Raw genomic sequence first — 22,153 nt, 5'->3', positions numbered from 1 at the left:
ATTAACTAAAAGTGGCAAACATCCGAGGAATCAATTACGCCCACAATTAGAACAAAGAACTGCTCTCTCTCTTTATAAATATATGATTGTATATATATTTTTTTATTTGTATTTTTGCCTGCTTATAAGAAAATGATGGTTACACTACACTCATAAATAAAAAAGGCACCAAAACTTGGCACAGTTCAGGTTCAGGTTTTCAAACCTTCCTACTTCCAACCCCAACCTCTGTCCTGCTCTTATTTTCTGGCTCTTTATGGAATGTTTGTCCTTTGCTCCCATCTTATCACCCCCTGCTGGCACCGCCATCCCCAACATGCTGTCCTTTAGAGTCCAGTACACGCTATGGCATGAGACTGGACCGCTGATTACACGCCTGTCAAGTTTGTACTGACCTTGGAAGATCAGTTTTTAGCTTTTTTCCCCCCCCATGCCCTGTTTAAATGAACATTTTAACACTATTGGTGAATTCAAATCCATGAATATGAACCATTCAGCCTCTGTTTGAACCTGTTTTTAAATTGAACTGTTTTCGTCTCTTTATCTTTTATGAATTGTATTTGTAGCCTTTTTTTACAATCAATGTTGTTACTTTTATATCTGTTACCATTTCAAATCCTATACATCATTTTAAACTGTTACTCGACACGACTGAAAATGAGGGCCTGTCCTCGATGATGTTGTAGTTTAAATAAACCTGATGATAATATCAATATCAATCCAGATTGTCCCAGTCAGCCTTGACATATTCAGCCAGCATAACACAATCACCTTACTATTTTACTTGACCTGACAAAAGGCAGCTGAAAACTGGGTTTATAGAAATACGTCAACAGCAGCAATAACGCCCGTCCATTGTGGGTTTTTATGTGTGAGTATTACAGTGTGCTGGACAGGCGTATTGAAAAGGGCTGATTGATGGCTTCACTGTAGACTGTCTGTCCACCTCTCTCCCTGATGAGACATGTCAATGTAAAGACACATGAATGCAGCAGCCTGTCCTCCATTTTCTCCTCCTCTCCTCCTCCTCCCTTGTCAGAGGCGGGTAGAATGACGCAGTAAATACAGATGCTGTGTGTGTGCACCGTAATTCTGGGGCCCTGCTGCCTTTTATCTGCCATGACAGCTTCTGCTGCTGTCGAAATCAAACGCCCGGGCGCGAGGAAAAAGCTAGTATTCCCTTTAATAAACTGCCAGGCAGAGCAGCAGCATAGTGAGAGCAGAAAAAGGAGGCACTCAGCTCTAGTCTGCGCCGGCCAGGCTTGGCTAAGCAGCGGCTGAGGGGAGAGGCGAGATAGAAATGGGGAGAGCACTCCTTCAGGCATTAGTTGGTATTATGCCGTTCATGCAGGGCTCAGGCATCCAGCATCAGTGCACTTAGCACAGAAGCCAATCGGTGAGCAGGGAGTCACGGGTTTCTTGGCGGAGATATGCACACTGAGACGAGCGGCTGATGGAGAGGAAGGTGGAGCAGCACAGTGAGCACCTGCTCCAGGACTCGAACACAGCCCCGTTTTAAGCTGCCAGGGTCAATTAATTACATCCCTCTCTTAACGTTCTCCATTAGGATAAACAGAAATAAATGAGGAGGGGTCTGACAACAACCGGGGCACTGACCCCCCCCCCAAAGCAACGTGACTGACCAGCTCCTCCGTCTGTTGATTAATCAATTAGTAAATAGGGCTGAAACTAAAATTATTTTCATTATTAGTTTAAAGGACCTACAAAAAATGTGAAAAATGCTCATCACAGATTCAGAGTTTCAGGGTGATGCCTTCAAATTGCTTCTTTTGTCCAACCAACAGTCCAAAAATGATAAATGATGAAAAAAAAACGCAAATTCTTACATTTTACAAAGATGCAACCAGCAAGTGTTTTTTCATTTCTTTTAGAAAAATGATAAGCGATCACAAACTTAATTTTCTTTCGAAGGACTTATCGACTTCGCATTGCAGTCTTTCCTCTAGTCTTGTAGCAGTGGTGACAGAGACAGAAAGAGACATGGTATTCGTTTCTGCATCCATCATTGTTGGTCTCTTGGTTTTTTTCTTCTAGTGCTATAAGTGATTGTAGCACTGACTTTTTTATATCTATTGTTTGATCATGATTAAAGGTATACTTCTATGCAATGGGCCCTATGCTTGTATGTTACCATTTGTTTTTGGTAGACTTTAACGCTTAGTTTCCAATTTTATCTCGCTGTGTTGGTAATTTTCTTACTGTGATGGTCCAACATCCCGAATGAATGTTGAGGAAACACTGGCTGCAGCTATTAGTCAGTCTACAAAAAATATATTCATTTGAATTTGAATTTTTGTTTTTTTGTTTGACAAACTACTCAATTATATTTAGACCGTTATATGTAAATTCATTACTTTGAGCTGTGGATCACTGTGAAGAGAAGGCTACAGACTTGATCAGGAAAAGATATTTGATAGATTCCTCAATAATCAAAATAAGCTTTAGTTGTAGCCTTGTTCAGTGCAACTGCTGTAGGACAGGGATCCTCCCAAATTCTCACACTGACTCACTCTGTGTGTGTGTGTGTGTGTGTGTGTGTGTGTGTGTGTGTGTGTGTGTGTGTGTGTGTGTGTTAGACAGGAGGATGAGGAGGGCTGCTGCTTTGGAAATAGACAGCTTTTTGTTCTGACCCCACAGCTGTCACGAGCATAAGAGAGCCAGTCACTGGCAGCTCACATAAGCATTTTACTTATACACACACACGCATGCACGCACGCACACATGCACACACGCACGCAGACACACTCGCTCACACACACCCTTGACACTGTAGCAGGGCGAGACAAGAGGGTTGTACTTTAGGTGCCAAAACCCCCGAGGATACAGTTATGATGCACAAGTGCATTAGATGAAGAGGCAGGAGGGGGAAATCACTAAATACCTGGTCAGTGTTTAGATTACCGGTCCACCACGGAGCCCCTAACACCATTAACGTCCTTCTTTATAATCCAATTATAAGCCGTGTGTGTCCACATCAATCAGCCGTTTTCATTTGAGCCTGTGGTCTTCTTTATCACCGTTACTGCTGCAGTAATTGAGGCGGCGCTATGGAGAGGCTGTGCAGTTTACCTCCGTCTGGGAGGTCAAGAGGAATGCAATTGGTTGACAATGATTATGCTCTGGCTGATTAGGCTATGGGCTACCGCTGAATATTTAGCACTGATTAGACTAAGCCCTGTAGAGAGAGCCATGTGGCTCACTAACAAAGGGGACGAGCCATAGGGCAGTGAGAAAAGGCTAGCAATCAGCAGAGACAGGCTATCTCAGACTTTTAATGTCAGGATCAATCGGACTGTCTGATTTTATGTTGTGTTTAGCTAGTGGTTATATGATGATGTTATTGTGAAGCAAAACAACAGTTATGAATAAAAATAATTAGATTGAACTAATATCTCATCAAAACATAACGCTTTACATAAAACTTGAATGCTTGACTTTGAATGAAAATTGCCAATTTTCGAGGTAAAAACTTGTGTGGTGTAAAAAGACCAAAACATATTTCTGGCTACCAAGAAACAATCCACACAGCTCACGAGGGACGCGAGAAAAAGACATAGACACATTAATAAGTGACGCACAAAATGGCTCCTCTAATCCCCTTGCGGAGATGCCAGCACTTTTTCCTCATCAGCAATTGTGATATTTACACAGAAACTAAAGTGACTGAAACGGGGGGGGAGAGGATGGATGAGGGAACACGGGATAGATGTCGAGAGAGTGTGAAAGAAAGCAAAGTGTAGTGAAAGTGAGAAGAGGGAAGGAGAAATGACCACAGGAATATGACAGCAGGGAGAGCTCGAGGAGGGTGGGAGAGAAGGAAGGAGAAAACAGATGGAGGAAGGCAGGGAGACGCGCACTTATTTGCAGAGGCTTTAACTGTCTTGATCCTCAATGAAGAGGTGAAACTGATTAGGTTTATATCAAACGGCTGCTTGTAACACGGTGCCTGTCGCTGAGCGAACAAATCACAGTCAAGTCAGGTTTCCCTTTTTTTCCATTTGAAAGAGCCGACTCTCTCCTCACTTGTCTCTCACTCTCTCCCTTATTCAACGCCGGGCCGCCTCCTAAAGCGCCAGCTTGTCAGAGTGACAGATGCAGACACGACCACTGACCTAAATCACTCTTTTCCAGCATATTAACCCCCCTGTCGCTACACTTTTTACACGAAACACAAAAACATATCAACCAACACAATCCTCACCACACACTGCACAATGACAACAACCTAAAAAAAAAAAGCCCCGCCCTGCTGTATTATCACCCTCCTCCCTGAGTGGAGCCTTTTCTTGAAATGCCTGAACAGGGGGAAAAAATAAAATCACACCGTCAGGCTAAATAAATCACTGCGTGCTGTTCCTAGAGGGACTTTTCTATTCGGCATAGCAACAAAAAAAGATGTGAAGAGGAAAGTAAAAAAAAAAAAAAAAACATTTTTGGAAAGGATCAATAATACTTTAATTACTGTAGCCCATGTTTATGAAATGCAATAATCATTCATTAAAGATGCAGACAGCGGCAAGCAGGCGGCCGGCCAGGCGTCAAGGCTGCATGCGAGGGTAGGAGAAGGGAGGGGAGGGGAGGACTGGCGTAAATGATTCATGGTTTGATATCTCTCCTGTATAATGGGCTCCTCCGGGGAGCTGCTGGGGCTCCACTGCAGCGACTGATTGACTGCCTGCCTGGATGGCTGGATGGCTGCCTGGCTCCCTCGCTCGCTCTGACTCTGCCCAGCCTGGTTCTGCCACCGCTGCCTGCTGCCCAAGATTAAAAAGCCTTGCCTACCATGAAAAGCGGCTCAGTGAAAACAGAGAACGGGGACGTGCGCATACACACATAAAAAGGAAGTGACTTGATTCAATATCGTCTGACAAAGTATCTGGGGGCATGAAGAGGGAAGGGTGGGGGTGAAGGCAAAGGGGGAGACAAGAAAATATCAAAATCCTTCGAGGGAGAAAACACGCTGCGGAGATACTGGGGATACTTGTAACATCTAATGGGAATATGGGAGCATTTCTAAAGCCGTCTCCCTTCAGCAGCCTATCACCCTCCCCCCACTCACCCCCCAGAAAGAGAGAGGGGAAAAAAATGAAGAAATTAAGGTTGTAACGTGTTGGGCTAATCATAACATAGACAGTTTAGTGCCATCTCGCATAATTAAATGCTTTGCACTAACCACCTAATGCATACTAATTTGGAACAATCCACTCCTGGAGTTGGCAGACCATGAAGCTCCCTGCAAAGGAGGTGCTCGTTTCCCTCTCCGCATGTGCGTGTGTGTGTGTGTGAGACAGAGACACACACACTCACCGATTTGCAGAGGAGTAAGGTGCTAAAGGTCAGGCCGTGGACTTGAAGGAAAAGGTCAAGCATTATTACAACATGACTAAATAAACAGCTCGGCCGCCCCCCACCCCCCTGCAGCCGCTGTGGATGCTGGAAGTCTCTACCTACATGTTGTACTACCTGCCTGTCTGGCTGGCTGGGATTCAGTTTCATCCCTTGTCTTTATCCACATATCCCTCCAGCTCTAAGACAGCTGACATGAGGACTGTCATATCCTGCCTAGATTCTTATCCCCCGCTGGCTTTATTGCTCTCTTCCTCCTGAGTCACAAACACACACACACACACACACACATATATATATACACACACACACACACACACACACACACACACACACACAAGAGAGAGAGAGAGAGAGAGAGAGAAGCAGGGCTGCTGGAGCGTGCTTTAAAGCACATTAATATTAATTGCAGCACTAGCTGGAGTGATAACACAGACAAGATGCCCCTGTGAGGGAGCCGGGCGCAGGCAGCCCCCTGCTTTTTGTTAGCAGCACTACTCATCTGTTGGATGGCCATGGTGAGATGGCAGAATGATGAGCATTTCATCTTTGAATCGCTTGTTTTATATTAGAGGGGGCCAACCCTTGCCGGCGAGGGGAATTTGTGTTTGTGAGTAGTTACTGTGTGTGTGTGGGCGTGTGTGTGTGTGCTGAGTGATAAAAACTAGGCAAGATGAATTATTAGGCTAGTGGCTACATCAACAGCGGTAGAAATGTGCTTCAAATAACACAGAGTGCTTAAGCGATCCTGCTTTTATCTCCCCTACTACTCCTGGCTTGGCTACCTTTTATGTCCTCCACACTGAACTCAATATTCTGTGAGCAACGAGCTCTGCTAAAGATGTAAATAATCTGCTGTCCTGGGGAGAGAACTGGCTCTTTCACTACAGTGGAGTAAAAAATACAAATCGAGTTGAAGCCCGGGTGCTGAAGCCCATCTCCACCTCTAAGCTTCTTTCCCCCACCCCTGCAGAAATAGCAGGCGGCCGCAGGCATCAACACATGACAGCTATATCTCCACAGTCCTCCATTTTTACCTCGCCCTATCTTCTTTCCTCTTTTGTCAATTGCTATTGAGCAACTTGACGCTGTCTTCAACACCGCCGCCGCGCAGTAGTGGGTTTTTTCGTTGTGCGTTTTTGTGCTCCTTTTCCGATTTCCCCCAAGACTCATCAATGCCCCATTACCAAGTCAAATCAGGTGGTGCTGCAGAGATTTGCAGAGAACCCGGGCTGCGCGCACACACACACAGACACACATATTAGGGGATTCAGTCAAGAAGCCTGGGAGGTTTTCCACCAGCAGCTCCACAGGATCACAAACAGGGCGAGGAGGTGAACGGAGGAGAAATCACTGCTGGCTAAATGCTCCTGAGTGGTTTATAGCTCAGAGGGGGCAGAAAGGGACACAAAGAAGTGGTAATGCATCTCTCTGACACTCCTTTAAGCGCCAGACCAGATTGTAATCTCCCCGGCCCGCTAGTCACACATTATTGTTTCTCATTTCACGTGTCACAAACAATTAAAACACGCCCGTCGATTCCAGTCCCTCGGCCCCATTTGCTTATGAACAGAATCTGGAAAACACACTCGTATGACCTCCATCCTCCTCCCTATACACCCACACGTACAGCAACATTACTAAGCTAAATTCCCTGAGAACGTCACACCTATTTCTCACTTTCATCGTGTTTATCTCCCCGAAACAGCAAATACAAGGTGGACGAGCCCTGTGTAATGTAAGCGGCCACATTAGCAAGGTAGCTGCTTACAGAGAAACCTAAAGAGAGAAAAAAAAAAGGGGGGGGGGGGGGGGGACAACGTGTCCTTTTAGTTTTCTATGCCTGTTGTCATCCTCTTCACAGCAGCAGCTGCAAAGGCAAGACAAAAAAAACTAACTCTGGGGAAGAGTCAGGCAGAGGGGAAGAGAAAAAAGGGAAATAAAGCAGCATTGTGCATTGTTTTATGTAGAGATTTTCACAAGCCTGTCGTTGATTAGAGAAAAAGGCTGAGTGCTAAATACAGAGGGAAACAGGGAGAAGAAAGGGGGGACTTCTAGTTCTCCGAGGAGGGGTCTCTGAGGGCTGCCCGAGGTGGTGGCGAATCGCTTCCCTGTGACAAAGCTGTCGCACTGAGGAGCGAAATTTAAACTCCTGCTGTCAGGAGAATTTTTTCACTTTTATTACACCGTGCGCGCATGTGTTTACGTGCTTGTGCGCATCCATCGGAGTGCACGGGCACGAGCAAAAAACCAGGCGCCACCTTCCTCTTGCAAACTACATTTGGCGTTTGCAGCGAGCGCTGGCTTTGTGCCGAGCGGATCGTTTGCTTTGTGCCAAGAATAAAAGGAAGAGCCTGCAACTCTGACAGCGCTCTCCTCGCGCTCAATCACAATCATGAAATCTGTGCACAAAACAAAACATCCCCAACCTTGATGAGCGATTCGTGGGATGGCGCCGCACCATCTCGCCTGCCAATCGTGTTGTTTAAAATTAACTGCAGCGAATCAAGATGGAACGCCGCTCACTAGACCCCTTGCAGTTGGTCTTGTTTGAAATGTGACAAGCTCTTAATCAAGTCGTCATCGGGACCAACCCACTAATGTAAAACTGAAGAGGCTTTTAAAAAGAGCTGGAGTGAAATAAGCTTGTCTATACAGAGAACCAGGCCTCAGCAATGGCATGCCAAATAGCATTTTCTTCATTTGAGAAGGCGCTGAAATGGGGAGAGGAGGAGGGGGAGGAGGATTTGGCCTCCTAGCGTGCTGCTGTGCCCCAGCTCGGCTAAGTGACAGTGAATCCTACAGTGAGTCGATTTGCTGCTTTTGAGTGCCTGGAAACTTGTCTGGCAGAGTGCCTCGCAAGGGAGAAAGATAGATGGGAGAACGGGGAGGTTGGGGGGGGGGGCCTTCACCTCTCGCTGTCTTCTATTTGTCCGTTCATCCCTGGAGGCTTTGGTACAACAAAGAGGGGGAGAGGCGACAGAGAAAGAGCTCTGCGGCCATCCACAGACAAAGCAAAAAGCGGGAAAGGACAAGTTTACAGGTAAATAGTGAGAAGTCAGCTGGCTGGGAGCTGAGGTGTGCTCGGGTTTCAAACAATCAATCAGTCCTCCACGGCAACAAAGACGTGGCTCGGAGCTACATAACTTATTTTGTGTAAAAGCCACTTAACAGGCCTATAAACTCTAAGAGCTTTAGTTGCAGCAGTACGTAACCAATGTATTACTGAATGTCATGTTCAAAGATTTGCGGCGCTGTTGCACAAACAAATATCAAGTGTGCAAAGCAAGGATTTAACCTGACTCTCAACTCCACGGATGATCACACAATGCCGTTTGAATATGGGCGGCTGATGACAGGAGTAATTTGCCACATGGCTGATTTGAAAAGGAGGCACTTGGAAGATGACACAGAAAGACACTTTTATTGTCATCTTAAAGAGGATCTATGAAATCAATGGGAGGAGATCAATGCAGTCTCTCTCTCTCCCTCTCTCTCGTAGCACTAATACATAAGCAGCAATAACCATCACAGAGGCTATCGTCTAGCTCACCGATTTCCTGTGCAGGACTCCCAGACACCTCCGGGCCAAGAAAAAAGGCTCCTCTCACTCCATCAGTGCAACATCCACAACTTCACACTCGAGGAGGGAGGGCGGAGGAAGAAGAGAAGGAGAGGAGCCGAGGGGGAGAAAATACCTTGGGCGAGCCAGATAGAGAGGGCTGGAAGGAAGGATGAGAGAGAGAGAGAGAGAGAGAGATGGCGATAGAGAGAGGTTGCGGGCGGCTTGCAGAGCGTCTTCATTAGAGTATAGCAGCTACTGTAGCTCTGGCACCGACTAGCCAAGCACTGTAAGAGCTTCTCGTCCTCTCAGTTAATTAGGATTTCTGCTGCTTCATTTTGGGGCGAGGGACGGGGATGTTGGAGGCTTGATTGCCTTTTATTTCCCAGCCTAACAGCTCGGCTTCCTCTGCCGCTTTATTAACAAGAGATCTTGCAGATTTACAGCTCCGCGGCAAACATCAATTTCAATAATTACAAGAAAACTGTTAGCGGGGACACAATGAAACACACACACACACACACACACACTTTCTCTCTCTCTCTCTCTCTTTCTCCACCATCACCACTCCATCGCTCCTCCTCTCCCCTCCCCTCCACCTCCTTCAGTGGATCCAATTTCCATAGATGTGCCCTTTTCATGATTGCATATTATAAACACGTTAAAACACACACTGATTTGCCTCAGTCACACTTAGCACTTCAAACACTCTACAACCAATCCGTGGCCTGAAGGGCAGAGCAAATAATGTGAATGTCACATTTACATTCAACATTCGAACCTCAGCATTTGTGTTGTCACAAAACAAAACGAGAGCGAGACGATTTCTCTGTGGAGCAATTACGCCGGGCTTACATGAGGTACTACTACTAGAATCAGATAAATCATCATGTGAATTAATGGGATAAAAACATCTTTGGAGATATATGGGATTACAAGAACAAGTCCTCTTTTATAGCTCTATATTTACACACTGGCATCATGCCTAGCATTTGATTTTACCATTTGACAAAGTGCATGTGTGAGACTGAACTGAATACTCAGACAAAAGCTACAATTGGGAAAAGAAAATAATAGAAATCAGCCTTTGAAGGCAGCAGACTCGGAACAGAGAAGCACCGATTTCATTTGAATAAAATCAATAATTGTGTTGACTTGCAGTGTATTGCCTTCCTGTCTTCTCATCTCGCTCGCTAATGTTTCTTTCATGAGCCAGCCCACTGCTGGTGACATTATAGCTACAGCACTTCCACAAGTCCCCGATGGATCGGTGAAAATGGTTGGCGTAAAACACAATTAGTACGGTCCATATGGCTGCTAGTGGAGGAGGAGCAGGAGAGGTCCCATGTGGTCCTTATAGAGGCCCGCTCTTTTGTTACCTTAAAGAACAAACTGTTGTCATAATAATGGGGCCGATTCAATTCAGCCACTTGGTTTTTGTAAAGCAGCAGCTCGACTTCAACTGATCCTCACACTGCGGAATGACTCTCGGCAAATAAATTGACCAACCTTGGCTGATAGTCTAATCAATAGCTCCTTCATCATGATTAATGGCTCATATTGGATAATGGGGGGAATTTAATGTGAGGGGAGCGTTACTTCCTCATTTCAGTGCTCAGTCCTATCGATTGGTTATAACCCCCCCCTTTTTTGACCAATGGAATGTGCTGATAAGAGAGCAATGTGTTCGACCTATGTAAACTGAGCACAGAGAAAATGATTTACTGTGCTTTGGGCGCGTCTCGTTCACTGATAGTTCTGTATGCCCTGCCTGACAAGCATTTTCTTGCCTGAGAAACGCAGACACCTTTTACTGAGTAGAAGCGAACAACAACAGCTTGAGGCAACAGATTTATTACAAATTGATCTATTAGATAGCACTGCTGTGCTTCGCTGTTTTCTCTCTCTCTGACAGCCTTTTCCCTGATGGTAGCTAGAGTGTATCAGAGTTGAAGTGCTACAGTGGCAAATCTAAACCCAATCCTCAGAACTCATTTTCTCTGTGCTCCCTGCTGGAACTGGGGTACAGAGACAAGATGTCCATCCTTAAAACCTACACTGGATCCAGCTGTAAGTCGCAGCACCTAAACTGAGGGCTCACCGGGCTCAATAGGTGTGCCCAACCTGCAAGGGCGAGCAAGGGCACAGTTTACCGGAGGCACCTCGTAAGCAGAAGAGTGCAGAGCGCCACAATGTCACCGGGGGTCATTTCCTTATGGCTGCATGAATCCTGAGCTCAAAACATGCTTGGGTGCCGTCTCCATTAAAACATCAGTCACAGGTCTGGGGCTGTGCAGCTCTGCGAGCAAACTGTGGCTCATGTGCACACTCCCAACATCAATGCACTGCCTGTATGAGTCACGGAGGCCACAGAGCACAACAAGCACATTGTAAAGAGATGTGTATATGATCTATCTCACTCACAGTGATGAAAATCAATGTCCTGCACACCCAATACAGTACAGAAAAAAAAAACACAGCATAACAGACACGTTAATTAATGACAGAGACATATGCTCCTCTGGACAATAGACAGCTGTTATTGACACATCTCTCTATAAAACAATCAATTAAATCAACTGCATGATTTAGACTTGCTAATCAAGTCGGCTTCTCTGGCTTCTCATTCTCTACAAATGGACTATTTACCTCAATCACTCCGTCAGGAAATACAGTTGACCGTTACACTTCACTGACATTTCAACATACAATTTTATGGAACTCAGCCTAAAATGGGGCTGGACAGTATATTGATAGTATATTGTTATCTTATGATAAGACCATAAATCATCTTCGATTTTAAGTGTGGTTGCAGCCCAAAGTGTCAAGGTTTGTATAGGTGCTGAAAAACCTTGAAAATGCTTACATTTTAATCCAGTGTTTTTTTAAGGTTTTGGATAAAGTGCTTGAAACTGCTTGACACTGTAACTAAATTACTTTCATAATAACTTGTTTTATATTGGTCCAGCCAGGTTTAGGATGCTAAATCTACCTACAGGAGAGTTTACATATTTTAAAACATGAAATTTTTTTGTCATCCTTATAACACTATCACGAAAAATAACTAATTGTTTATAGCACCATAACATCTAATTTAATGTGATAAAGTGATTCCTAATTTTGATATGTAAATAAATATGTTATTTACCACAGGAATTTTTTTCCCCCTCACATTATTTGACATTGCCAGATAGGGTGTTTTCAACTTTTTAGCTAATTTCTCTGGGAATAATGCAAATTCATGACAAAAACGTTATATAAATGGCTGGTATCTATGAGTACAATTTGATGCGAATCCATCCAAGCGGATATAAATATATGTTTTATTTGATACTGGACAGAGCATGATTGAATTAAAGGGGACTGTTGGACCTTGGCGGAGACATGCGCTCTATTGAGTGCCATTCTAGCTGAGACTAGCTTTTGTCATACATATCGTCTTTTCCTGTACAGTAGTGATATCTTTACTTGAACTTATCAGACAGTTCTGCTTATTCCAATACTTGCCTTAACCAACTTTATATCCACATTATTGATTATTGTATTAATATTTTAAGTACCAATAGTCATCCCTACAATACTTTCGCAATATAGATAGAGATATATGATGTAGCCTAAAATATCGAGAATTTTGTGGCCCTGTCCTGGCATTTATAAAGTGCTGAGAAGACTTCAAACTACTGAGATGTATAAATTGTAGGGCTGTAATCTCCTAGTCGACTGGTCGATTTACTGGTCGATACGTTCTGGCTTGACCAAAATTCTGATTGGTGGATTTTTGGTGTTAATTACATGCTGCTATGGCAGTGCGTAAAGACGCAGCGGGTCCTCTCCATCCCAATGCTGTGTGTCCTGCATGTGGCATTTGACTTCAGGAGGAAAGTACCAAGTGCTAATGGGGGTGTTTTCAGAGCACCCCTGTTTCACATGTAACAGTGTGTCTTCAGAACACCCCCTTGTTTTCACTAATTTGGATTAGCCCAACCCACAACAGACTTAGATTGAAGAACGTGCTAGAAGGCCTCAGTCCGGTGGTTTGTTAAATATTTGTTTATTTTCAAGCGTTTCATTTACAGTCATTCCTATTCTACCAAGTCAAAGACATCAGCAGTGTGGCAGCATTTCATAAAAATATAAAGTCGAATGCAAAGTTTGCAAACAGCAGTTTGTATATCACAGCTCGACTACAAACATGGTATATCACCTAAAAACGGTAAGCTAACTTGTGTGCTTTAGGTTGCTCCGTCCATTTTAAGTAAATGAACATATCAGAATTGGCATATTTCAATGTTTTAGTCTAATAATCATTTTATAACTGCAGGCGCCCAGGCAGCATCCCCAGCACATGATGCAAAATGCTGCCAGAGCCTACAGACTCCAGTGTGTTTATTAATTAATTCATTTAAATTAATCAATTTAAGTGCAAAAATAATGGGGTCAAAAACGATTTAATCTAAAGCAAATACACTACTAGTCTTAATGTTTATCTTTAATTAATTATTTTTACTTAACCCTTCCCCCCTGCCCCCCCAATTAGTCGATTTTAGTCAAAACTTCACGGCTTTGGTCGACCAAGGATTTCTTTGGTTGATTACAGCCCTAATAAATTGTGTATCATGTTAGGGCCTAAAAATATAGTAATATCATTTTAAGATCGGATCTCCAGCCCCAGTTACAACTGGTGTATTATTAGCCAAGCAAATGAGTGAAAGCTCAGTAAACATTCCTGTGTATCAAGGGTCCAACACACCGACAGAAACCTAAACTGTCACAGGCAGGAACAGGAGTATGACATGTTCACTTATGGTTAAGATTCAGTTAACAGAGCCACGGTTTCTGCAGGTTATGTAGCATATTTAACAACATACTGTCCGTGCTGAAAAAATGATGCTGTCAATAGTAACAATAAGCGTTAATAGAAAACTACACAGACTCCATTGTGCCTCTTCCCTTTAATCACCTCCATCTTTCATCTGTGCTACAGAAGAAAAGGAGAGCACGGCGAGAAGGGCTTCCGGATGGAGTGAGTGTGTGTGTCAGTTTAAAAAGGGCACCATGTGAAGATGGTGAAATATTCTTGGGAGAGTGTATATGTCTATATAAACATCTTCAGGCAGGCAGCTGCAGGGGGTGTGTGCAGTAAAACACTGGTATGCATTGTTTGTGTTTCTGCACCACTAGCGCCATGCCGTGTCATTACATGAGGCAATCTCTTACCTAATCAGCACTGACACACACACACACACACACACACACACACACAGCAGCAAGGCACTCCTCCTCATCTCTCTCCCCCTTTCTCTCCCTCTCCTCAGGGGCCAGCCAGCTGATCCTACACCATTTCATTTTCCTCTTTTACTGAGATGGCAAATGGCTGACTGTTATTTTTGAACACTTTCAATTCATGCTTTTTGGCACTGTAATTGAGTAAGTGCTATTATTAGCCAATCTTGCCTGAATCCTTAAAAATTAGGCTATCATTGGCTTGCTTTGGTGTGTTTTACCTAATAATTAGTGAGACACATGAGAAATGTAGTAACACGAAAAGCTAAAGTGATTATTTTAAACGTTTTCTTTTACCTCCTCAAATGTCTTGTTTAGTACACAGCCTAAAGATACTCAGTTTCACCGTCAAAGAAACCAGCAAATATTCACATTTAAGAAGCTGGAATCAGATGTTTTTTTTCTTCCGTTATCAAAATACGAAATAAATAATTTATTAGTTGACAACTAATCACAGCTCTAGAGACAAAAAATCTGCTGCGTGTAGCCGCTATCTACACAATTATTTCATGTATTCATTGTCCTACATTTTGCTGTTGATCCACAACTCTGACAAATGCAAGAGCCAAGCCTCCATTTCCAGTTTCCACACACTCACTCTATTGTACAACCCCTCATGTACATAAATCACAGAAGACACTGAAATGTGGCGAGTTGCAACACTTTCCAGCCTCATAGCCTCACAGCCACATACAACTTTGAACAAGGCAAATATGGCGACAACTTTTTTTTTTTCCTTTTTTTTATAAGTGCACCCAGGACCTGCCAAGAGGCTGGCAACAACACAAAACCCAACATGTCTGATTAGTTTAGATGTGAATCCATGCCAGGCGGGCCCCAACAAGACACATGAAGACACCATTTGCAGGATGAACTGACTTCACGATGGCTGAGCTCACAGAAAAATAACAGCAGATTTGATCACATCTAGTACATCAAATACCACCAGCAGTATGTAGCAAGACAGCTCACAATTGTTAACATGGATAGCGCTTGCTGATGCTATCTCCTTGGCACAATTGTGTGGAGCTGCTGCAGAGCTAGGCCTGAATCAAACAATGATGAGATATGATGCAGCATGCTTGGATCTCCTCTTATGAGAGGTGAAGGGAAGCTGTCAAAGAACACAAAAACACATCCAGCGTCTTGCCTCCTCTGACTTGCTGGGATAAGCCAGGAGGAGGAGAAGAAGGAAGGGGGTGGGGGGGGGGATGCCTGCCTCATTTCTGCCAGTGTGCCCTGTGCGTGTCAGTCCAATATCTTAAAACAACACATGCAAGGCTTTGCTACAGCCAATTACCCAGCTCTTGGCACAGGAACTGAAAAACATCTTCGGAGAACAATAAAGAGAGCTTGGCTTGTTGTGCGTGCTGTCAGTAAGTGCTGACAGATTGTTATTTTTAATGAATATACAGCACTTGAATGGCCCATCAAGAGGTCTTTGAGCGAACATTGCTCCTTTGTTCAGAGCATTAATTTTCTATGTAGCAGCCAGATATCTTGCAATGAAACTGCTATCAAGTGCTGTAAAGGAAAAAGCTAAATCAGTTTATCCACTTGTTTTCCATATTGTCCACTGCGTCCTCTTCGCAACAACTGTGCAAAGTCATTAGAATATAAACATAAGGCAACAGACTGTCTTAATTACAAACCTGATGTCTCAAGACGCTTGATTACACATCATTTCCTGTGTTGGTTCTGTCAAGCAGACACTTCACCGCTTACCTACGTCTCCTGCCAACATAATTTTATACTGTATGTGAAATCCCTGCACAAAACAGTCTGGGAGAAAACAATAAATCAGCTTAATCACCTTTATTTGAAACACAATAGCCTTTCTGCAAGTAAAATGCCTCTTTTCTTAAAAATCCAGGCTAACCACAGTGATGACAGGTTATAGCACCATCTCATACTGCAACACAATGCCTCTGAAGTAGCTCTCGAGACTCTAGCCAGCCATTATAATGGAGAATCATCTTTCATGACAATTCATGGCGCAGGAAAAACGCAGTGACGGCATGTAGGTGAAAACCAGCAAGACGCCATTGGAGCACAGCATGTGAACACTGAATTGCCAAGCTTGTGTACTGACAAATCTTCCAAATAAAAAAAAAAAGGGAGTCAGAGCAAGGGGTCTTTCCTTCTCATCATAGAAGCATTCCATTTGCCACATAGTGCTCACAGGGGGCTACTATTACTCAAACACACATTAGTCATTAAAGGAAAATAGCAGGGTTATTACAATTCTCTTATCGTTGCTCTGCTGCCGCTGCTACAGCCACCCAGCTAGATTAACACTCAATGGACGGAGTGTGTCATTGGATATGTAATTTTACCCACTGCTGCTCTTGAGATCCCATTCAAATTGAAACACTATAAAACACCCTCACCTCCTCTGACCCCTGAACTAAAGAGATGATGTGGATTTAAAAATGACTTCACACACTTAGCACAAATAACAGCCTTGGAAATAAGAAATAACACCACAAACGCTCCGTTTTCAGCTATTCTGAATTATCATCTTGGCTGAACCTAAAGAACGCTCTCCCAACAGAAAAAAACATAAAGCAAACATTAAGGTGCTTTTCTGCCAGAGCTGCTCTGAAGCAGTAATCAACATATAGCCCGTAATAGCAGACCTCTGTAACCTAACCTTGCGAGTTTACAGTCTTAAGTGGTAGTTTAAGATGCTGGCAGCCACAAAAACTTTGGATGTGCATATGCAAGATGTATGGAGATAAAAAGAAAGGTGTATATAAAAGGTGCCACTTTAATAACAACTGCACTGACTTGATCCAGTTAAATCTATTGAACATTTTTGCATTACGGGCCAGTATGTAGTCTTGGAGAAGAAATTCAATCTCAGACTTTTAATATTTATAATATTACAGAGGTAAGAATACATTATAACTGAATACTGAATAACAAGCTGTTCTGGTCACAAGATCACTGTTTGAAGCTAGAAAGGTGCCAGGGTCCTCCAAGTATGAGCAAAGTAAAACAGTATGAAATTGTGCTCTCCTTTAAGGATGGGCATGAAATAAAAAATCAGTCAGTTGAGATCTTCCTCTTCTAATCAAATTCAATCCTCAAGACTGCATATCTCACCTTTAACAGGTGTGGTTTTTTTTTAAAGAACCTAGTATTGCTTACAAAACATTTCTGAGCATGTGGGTGTGTGTTTTTTATTACCTAACCTTCTGTTACTAAACTGTAGTGTGTATCAGACATTACAGGCATACATTATGTGAGTGTGAACTTTGTTTTTCAGTTCAATGACCGCTCTCGACACAGTCACGTCATCATGGGGAGGCCTGAACTGGAGGTAATGACTGAAAGGAGTAGTGGTGTAGTTGTCTAATGTTAGGTTGTTTATAGCCTTCAAACATAATGTGGTGTTGAGCATGTATGTGTTTTTTACAATGCAGGGCTGCCGGGATATCAGAGAATTCATTAAACTTCTCCTTAGACCCAGCGTAATGACATTATGGCACTCTGACGAGTAAAGAAGTGCCGACTTTGTTGTCAACATTAAATTAACATTTCTTTCAGATGGCTGAAAATAGCTTGGCATTTATGGAGCAAAAACAAATGTTCCTCAATCCTTTGATCGTTGAGCTGAGTGTGTTTTCATTAGTTATGGTGAAGTCCACAATTGTGCAGGGCAATGTAGCCCTGGGAAGTGAATAAGTCAGGAGTGAGTCATAAGCACTCAATAAAAATAATTCACTTGCTCTTAATAGTTCTGCCTTTGTGAATACAGATATGAGAATGAACAGAAAGCATCTCTGGAATCTGACTTAGGGGACAGACCATGAATGGTCGCCTTGGCCAAATAATGTCAGTGAATTGTCTTTTGTTTACTAATGTCAAACAAGATAACTTAGTCTGAGCTCAAAAATCCCACTCCACTGATAAAAGAATAAACCCAGCAAATGCCACTATCCTTGAACCTCATGTGAATCATTACTGCACTTGTCAAATGTTTTGAACTGCTCAGCCTGCCAGGGGTGAAGTGTTTATGCCAATTCTGCTGATTGTATTTGTTGACAAATGTCTCCAATCAAGCTTTAACGAGCCTTGCAGCTTTGTTTTTAAAAGTCAACGTGAGTGTGCCGTCATCCAGTGCTGCATTTGCTAATACCAGGCCAAACCAAGCTCGGAAATGGTCACGTACTGTACGCTAAATAACAATAATTGAGCAAAAGTCAAGCAGACAAAGACAGCAAGTTAGCTTCGCCAGCTAACGTTTCCATGAGCTAATGACAATAGCTGAATGGGCTCCGGCTACTCCCCGGAACAGAGACACTACACTGGGTGATTCAAAATGAGAAACCGCTTGCTGCGAGGTACTGCAAGGTTACGTGCACGTTAAACCCACAAAGCGTTTAATAAAGTGCAGCCATGTTGTGTGTGTTGCATGTGCTCTATGCTAACCGGTGTCAACGAGCTGTTTCTATCCAGACATTACACTGCTCCTGGCTGGCATTCCCCAATCAGTACTAGTCACTGGCGCTAGCCGCTAACGTTAGTCCATGGTAACCAGCAACAGTAAGGGGCAAACAAGTCTATCAGCTAACTAGCTAGCTGATGCTAATAGGCAAATTAGCCAAATAGCTAGCGAGCAAGGGTGTACGTTAACAGCCCAACGTTTACAAACTGGTTCTTAATATTTGTCTCCCCCCCCCCCCCTCTCGCTTGCTGATGAACGTCAAAGGCAAAGAAGACGGCAGGTTGAAGCTCACAACACTTACCTTAGAGAGCTTGATCTACAACATCTGTGATTTGTTTGATGAGAGACTGCAACAACAAACAATAGCAGCAGCAGCAGCAGCAGCAGCAGCGGTAGGGGCAATTAGCCAACGTTAGTTAGCCAAGTGTCGCCACTACAGAGTAGCACAGCAGCTGCAGTGCCACCTGTATGTATCTTCTCTTATGTAGCTATAACGGAGCGCACCACGTTTGAGACAATGCTGTCATAAATGATGGACTTGAGAATAAAGAGGGAGTAATCGTTGCCGAAATGCTCAGACTAGTGTGTGTGAGGGGCACTCAGCATGACAGCATCCTTCTTCATCTTGGGGTGAGAACAGTTGGGGGGTTCTCAAAGTTCAACCGGTAAAATATCGTCACCCACTGGCCAAAAGAGGGAACATCCACCGAGAGAGGGAGAGTCCTCCTCTGGATGTCTCTTCGGTAACAACAACGGCTCTATCTTCATCCTCATAAACCTGGGATACTATCAGACTATATCTGGACTGTCACTGAGCCCACAAGAGTGGAGTGAAATAGAATAGAACAGAATAGAATAGAACAGAATTTATAGTCATAGATTTGAGGGAACTTCTGGATATACGCATATGAATCTAACGACACAATCTAACAATACACAGATAGACTGGAATACATACAAATAGAATAGAGTTGATTTTAACATCTGACACTCGAAAGAACAGCAGAACAGAACAGAAAAGGTATGTTGTGCAAGAAAGAATAATCTGACAGTAGAATAGAATAGAATATATCTTGGTAGATTTGAGGGAATGGCAACATTGATGTGTATTAATGTATATATGTATAGTCATACTGTAAATGTACACCAAACAGCAGAGCCAAACAGAAATCAAGGCCATGCAGTAACGGATTGATATAATTAGGAGAGAATAAGATGACAGTAGAATAGAATAGAATAGAATAGAATAGATATTAACACTGGAGGCAATAAAGAACAGCAGAACTGGACAGAAACCAATGGTATGCTGTTAAAGAATAACACGATTAGAAAATAATCTTCTGACAAGTCTAGAATAGAATAGAATAGAGTGGAGTGGAGTGGAAAAGAATAGAATAGAATGGAGTAGAATTCATGTCGATAGATGTGAAGGAACTGCAGTACTGCAGTAGTCAATATACAGTTAATAATGCATATTATATTATAAAAGGCATACTGTAAACGGATAACAGAATTGTAGGAGAGCAATATGACAAAATCGAAACTAGAATCAAAACAAAACAAAAATCGGGCAAAATGAAAAGTCCATAATGAAATATTTTATAACTAAAGTATAAATGTAAAAGTCAGTCAGAGTCTAGTATAGAATACGACTGTAGCGGGTGCTGTTTTCTTGGCACATGCACAATTTGTGGGCTGCTTGGGGTATCAAAGGTCAGTGGTTGGGTTTCACCTTAGTTGTTTTTATATCAGTATTATCTTTTACCACCATTGATTGACGAGAAGTGCGGTGGAAAGCAGGTGAAAGGGACAAACTGGCCAGTATGTGTTTTTGTTTGAATTGAATTGAAGTGAATTGTTTGTATCAAACTAATCCTGTTTAAATGATCCTTGCCATATGGTGTAAGTCGTGGCAGTTGTAGTGCTTATCAACTTGAAAGGCCCACAGGGATTGGACATCAGATATTTGATCCGTTAATGAGTTCTTCTGTTAAACTGAGCTGCAGTTTGATGGAGCAGTCACCGATGATTTAAGTTTTTAGCTTTTATTTATCTGGTGCGTTCAGGCTTTATTTGTGCACCGGGAGTTTTCTTTAGTATGGCCTGTTACAGTAGTCAAATGAGTAAGTAAATATCAGCTTTAATGTTGATTTTAGGTGGCAAACTGGTTTCACATTTATGAACGTTTTCTGCAGAAAAATGAGAAAACATGCCTGCACGTTTTGATGAAGATTAATAAAATAATCTGTCAAGTAGGGCTGCAACTCACAATTAATCTGCCTATTGTTTTCACAATTAATTGAATAATGGTGTAGACAGTAAAATGTCAAAAAAGGGGAAAAATCCTCATGACAATTTCCAAGAGCAAAGCGAGACATCTTCAAATTGCTTCTTTACCAAACCAACAGTCCCAAATCCAAAAATACTTCGTATACTGTCATGAATGTAAAGAAAAGCAGCAAATCCTCACATTTAAGAGGCTGGAACCACCAAAGGTTTGACATTTTTGCTTGAAAAATGACCGAAACAATTAACTGATTGTTAAGAATATTAGCAATCAATTTTCTTTTGACCGACTTATCAGCCTATCGACCTTCGATGTCACTGTGGTTGGAGGTTAAAACCTTTTGGTTGCTGCCACTTTTCTTGTCCACCAGGAACATGTCATAGGGAAGTGTACTGCCTGAATCTGACCACTGGATGGAGCAGGTCTCAAAGAAAAGAAATTGAGCGTTGCAGTCTCATAGAAAGCCATGTATTTTAGGCTATAACCCACTCTTGTATCACTTTACAAGTCAGCCAGCTTTGCTCTTACTGTTTTGAACTCTCTGTGAAAACATGATTGTGAGTCCATTTAAGTGTGAAGAAGATGTGTTGCTAAATGCAACCTGCAGCTGCTGATAGCCGCAGGATGTTTATAGATTCTGTAATATACACTTGGCAGTTTCTTTGTACCGGTGATTTGTTGTACATCTCCTTGGTGACGGCTAAACAATGGAGGTAGGTTCAGACAGGGCTCACACAAAGTGAATTGGTGTGGCACGGACCCAGCTGGCAATCCCCCCTGGTACCATACAACTGGTGAATAGACCTTCATTTATCTTGGCATGGCTGCGTACAAAAAGAGCTTGCATAGAGCCTCTGGATTCTTTCACCCAGGGGGCCAGAAATGGCGTCTCAGAGCACCGAGCTCATGTTTCTGCCTCTTGGTGGCACTCAGATTACATCAAACACTTCACAGCAGTTACTGAGGAGGCTTTTTACTGCAAATCCACTCACATTATCTGCAGAAAAGCTTTGAATACTAAATGATTTGTGATTTTGACCTTTGTTTCATTTGATAGTGATCATTATGAGCTGAATTGTAGATTTAAAAACCAGAGTTTCTTATTTGTTTCCTCCCTTGCGCCTCTATTCATGGTTATGTTATAAATCTTTGAATTGACTTGGGAATTGTAACATTCTAAGATTAAAAGTAGAACACACAA

At 42.8% G+C, this 22,153-nt stretch overlaps 1 protein-coding gene across 2 annotated transcripts in view; it reads right to left on the bottom strand.

Moving 5' to 3' along the window:
* The window catches only part of rerea (arginine-glutamic acid dipeptide (RE) repeats a), a 135,655-nt gene extending 116,349 nt beyond the window's left edge, over positions 1–19,306 (bottom strand). For both annotated transcript variants that reach the window (XM_030422327.1, XM_030422330.1), the window contains exon 1: positions 18,967–19,306. The gene's annotated coding sequence lies outside the window, so the exon portion shown is untranslated. The remainder of the gene's footprint in view (positions 1–18,966) is intronic.
* Positions 19,307–22,153: the final 2,847 nt, after the last annotated feature.

This window comes from Sparus aurata, chromosome 7 (assembly GCF_900880675.1).
Source record: "Sparus aurata chromosome 7, fSpaAur1.1, whole genome shotgun sequence".
NCBI classification, from domain to species: Eukaryota; Metazoa; Chordata; class Actinopteri; order Spariformes; family Sparidae; genus Sparus; species Sparus aurata.
The sequence above is the reverse complement of the archived record's forward strand: the minus strand, read 5'-3'. Positions and strand labels throughout refer to the sequence as shown.